We start from the raw sequence: 4,536 nt of genomic DNA, 5'->3' as shown, positions 1-4,536 counted from the left end.
CGGAGCTCAAAAGAAGAAAAAAAGAAAAAGAAAAGGCATTTTGTTGACACAAAGTAATGATAAATATTTCCAGAAATTGCATGTTCCGCATCTATTATGGAGTGCTTTCTTTCAGTGGATGGGAATCCTCTGAGACATCCAGGGAAAACTCGTGATTGTGCCAAGAAATTAGTATCACAGCTTTGCTTAATGGGGAGGTCAAGAAAGTCCAGGATAGCAGCTCGTGTTTTGCAAGATTCTGGCTTGTGCGTACTCAGTAGTCTAATATATGTTGAAACTCTGGTGACAGGTAGATGGGTAGGCTGCTTAAAGCAGGAATGCCCACATACATAGACCTAGGGTTGGGGTGAGACTAGTACGGATTAGGTGACCATTGGCCAGATCGGATGGGCTGGTAGAAAATTTTTGGAGGGCCCCAGGCTGCTGTAGGGACACTATTGGACTATTACTCAAACACACACACACACACAGCACATAGAGAATATACAGTGGCACCTTGGTTCTCGAACGGCTTAGTTGTCGAACAAATCGGCTCCTGAAAACCACAAAACCAGAAGTGACTGTTCTGGTTTGCGAACATTTTTTCGAAGCTGAACATCCGGCGTGGCTTCCGCTTGAGTGCAGGAAGCTCCTGCAGCCAATCGGAAGCCACACCTTGGTTTTCAAGCGGTTTCGGGAGTTGAATGGACTCCCAGAATGGATTAAGTTCGAGAACCAAGTTACCACTGTATTGTGCTGTGTTCTCCCATGAGTATTATTGTATCCCGAACCAACTTACTGTGAATTCCATTATTAAAAGGTAACTGTCTACAGGCTTCGGTCCTCAATCTGGAGGGAGGTTTAACTCACCCCCTCTCTAATGGCATTCCATAATATGCCCAAAACTTCTGCTTTATAAATACTTTTGGGCAGTTAGAGGCTTTAATTGCTATGGTTAAACTATTTGTGACACTAGTTTGCATTTCCCCACTGCCACACTCTTTTAAATGCTTGTGGCTGCTTATTGTTGCAACCCAACTGTTTTCAAAATTGTCACTGTTTTAACTTACACTGTTATAAAGCAAGCAAGCAAGTGAATAGGCTTCATCTATGTGCTCCATTTCACTCTTTGGCAAGAGACTTAGGTATGGTGGTGACTCTTGTCCCTGAACCTGTAAAGTTAAGTGATTAGCTGAACACATGGAAAAGGAGGGAGGGGAGTAAGAGCTGGAGAGCCTTGACCACTGGATTTCCCAAGGGTGCCGCTACTCCTGGAACACCTGAGCTAAATGACTTTGTGTTAAGTCAATACGGTCTGCCATATCCCAACATTTCTCATTTCCTACTTGTGGTGAGCTGTTGCTGCAAAAAGCAGGGAGAGAGGAAAGGAACACGTGGCTACCATGGTTCAAGGCCATTTAAGGGTTGCCTTTTTTGAGGATATACTTTATGTAAAAAAAAAAAAAAGTTAGAAAACCAGATGCAGTTAATATGTGTAACAGAAGTGATAGACGAGACATGGAATATAGACACTCTGGATAAATGCTACTTTAAGCCTGGGCAAGAAAGAGGGCAGTGATGGGGAATCTCAGGCTGACCTCCAAGCTTACTCCAACCCCAACAACAGAAGCTGTTTAGATCCCACCTGCTGCTGTGCCTGTGGGAAGGGAATGGCAAGGACATGGGACTGATGGTTCTTTCACCCACCCAACATCTCTCATCTGTACCTTTGCACATTGCCATGGGCTGAGTATGCAGATGAGATGTGGGTGGCGCTATGGTCTAAACCACTGAGCCTCTTGGGCTTGCCGATCAGAAGGTTGGCGGTTCAAATCCCCACAACAGGATGAGCTCCCATTGCTCTGTTCCAGCTCCTGCTAACCTAGCAGTTTGAAAGCACACCAGTGCAAATAGATAAATAGGTATCGCTGCAGTGGGAAGGTAAACGGCATTTCTATGTGCTCTGGTTTCTGTCACAATGTTCCATTGTGCCAGAAGTGGTTTAGTCATGCTGACCACATGACCCGGAAAGCTGTCTGTGGACAAACACTGGCTCCCTTGGCCTGAAAGTGAGAAGAGCACCACAACCCCATAGCCACCTTTGACTGGACTTAACCGTCCAGGGGTCCTTTACCTTTTACCTAATGCAGTTGAGAGAGAAACTTGATTCTGTTCATATTTAAGGGTGAAGCTATCCTACCAGGCTCCAGAAAGAGGCCTGCCCCAAAGCCTGCTGGTCTAGCCTATCCCTGGCAGTCAGTCAGCCAAACCCTAACCCCTTCACTGGATCACTGCAGAGCCCGTGGACTGGCTGCAAAACCCACCATTTAAGGTAAATGGACTTCCAGAAACAATACACAAATGAAAAAAAAGCCACCCTTCAAAACCAGCATGTATCCAAATTTTGTCACGAGGATTTAAAAATCTATCACAAAATGATGTGGAGAACTGAAGAGTGGGAAAAGAGACGTCAAGAGAAATCAACCTTGACAGATTCACCCATCCTTACCGGAGTACAAGCTTGGCTTAGGGCTCATCCTGAGTTTTTGGCATGTGAAGAAACTACCTTCTTGACCACTGGCCCCGATTACTAGAGTTCTTTTTCTGCTCATGTTGCATTTCAGTTTCCTGTGTTGGGTGCACACTCTTTTTCATCACTGCAATCGAACGGCTTCCTAACATTGACATCTAAGGGTGTACAACAGCTTCTAAGGATGTCCTTGTCACTCCTCTAAATCCCTACCCTTTCCCCTCAGAGGACTTTTGAAAACACACCTGCTTCATCAATTACCCCAACCACAAGAACCACATGAAGCCCTCTGCTTACTGTGTTGCGTTAATTGTTGCCACTGGACGGATTTTCCAGGGTATGGATTATGTAGTTAAAGAATTTGTTGTCTTTTATTATGGGCCACATTACAAATCTCACACTGTCCTAGTGATTTGCACCAAACACATCACTTTGATATCTGAAGCCCTCAGATCATGATGTAAATCCGACAGGCAGTCTAAACACAGCCTCCAGTTCTTTCAGGTTTGCTCTGCCCTCCCTTATTCAGGGACAACAGTACAAGGGAAAGAGTAAATATTCTCCTCAGAGTCTAGGCCTCCTGAAGTTGTCATTATATAATTTAGCGAGCCCACTGTCCAATTCATATGCTACCTTGGTGACTTGGCTGCTGCTACAAATGTGCTCTCATTTTGTGATTTTATGTTTTGAATGTTCCTGTGATCTTCGGATAAAGGAAGGTATACAAATGTAAAAGTTGCAAATAATAGTAATAATACCTCAATACCTCAATTTAGGGTGGGGAAAAACCTTTTCATTTTTGCTAGTCGGAAATACATGTGGGTCCACTGCAACTCAACCAGAGATCAACTAGTAGATCCCAATGTCCTTTCTGTCCACTTCTTCTACAGCAGCCTTTCTCAACCTGTGGGTCCCCAGATGTTGTTGAACTACAACTCCCATCACCCCTAGCTAGCAAGGCCAGAGCTCAGGGAGGATGGGAGTTGTAGTCCAACAACATTTGGGGACCCATAGGTTGCGAACCACTGTTCTACAGTGTCACATGTTTCTTTGTGGTAGGTAGCAAAGGGATAAAAACTAGTCTTCTGCTAGCAGATTTTGTTGGACTCCAACTCCCATCAGCCCCAGCTAGATGACCAACAATCAGGGAAGCTGAGAGTTGTAGTCCAACAACTTCCGGGGTGCCATTTATTTCTGACCATCTGTGTTTACATTTCCTTTCACATTGGGTGGCACAGCCACTGATTATACACGAGCTAATAATGTAATAATGTAAGCCTAGAACCACCAAAGCTTTGTTGACTCATTATTTGAGATACGTTATCCCATTAAGCAAGCATTCCACGGCGGTCCAATCTGGGGGCACTTTTGTAATATATGACAAAAACAAATACAGTGCTGAATCAAAACTTGGTAACAATGAGCTCCTTCCCCAAGGGTGAAGACAGACGAAATAAAAAACAAACAACCAGGCCACCATATGTTCTCAGAGTCCCAAGCCCATCTGCAGAACAGAACTCTCCTTCCTTGGAGGTTTTTAAGCAGAAGTTGGATGGTCATCTGTCATGGATGCTTTAGCTGAAATTCCTGCATGACAGGGGATTGGGTGATATGACCTCAGGGTCCCTTCCAACTGTAAAGTTAAAGGTAAAGGGACCCCTGACCATTAGGTCCAGTCATAGCCGACTCTGGGGTTGCAGCGCTCATATCGCTTTATTGGCCGAGGGAGCCGGCATACAGCTTACGGGTCATGTGGCCAGCATGACTAAGCCGCTTCTGGCAAAACCAGAGCAACACACAGTAACACCATTTACCTTCCCGCCGGAGCGGTACCTATTTATCTACTTGCACTTTGATGTGCTTTCGAACTGCTAGGTTGGCAGGAGCAGGGACTGAGCAATGGGAGCTCACCCCGTCGCGGGGATTTGAACCCCTGACCTTTTGATCGGCAAGTCCTAGGCTCTGTGGTTTAACCCACAGCGCCACCCACGTCCCTCTTCCAACTGTACAAGTCCATTATTCTATGA

The 4,536-nt window shown here is 45.3% G+C and overlaps 1 long non-coding RNA gene across 1 annotated transcript in view; it reads right to left on the bottom strand.

The window, feature by feature from the left end:
• LOC307212810 overlaps window positions 1-4,536 on the bottom strand; it is a 571,259-nt gene that overhangs the window by 364,471 nt on the left and 202,252 nt on the right. The window lies entirely within an intron of this gene.

This window comes from Podarcis cretensis (genome assembly GCF_951804945.1).
Source record: "Podarcis cretensis genome assembly, chromosome: 3".
Taxonomy (NCBI): Eukaryota; Metazoa; Chordata; class Lepidosauria; order Squamata; family Lacertidae; genus Podarcis; species Podarcis cretensis.
This window is presented reverse-complemented; position numbering and strand designations above follow the sequence as displayed.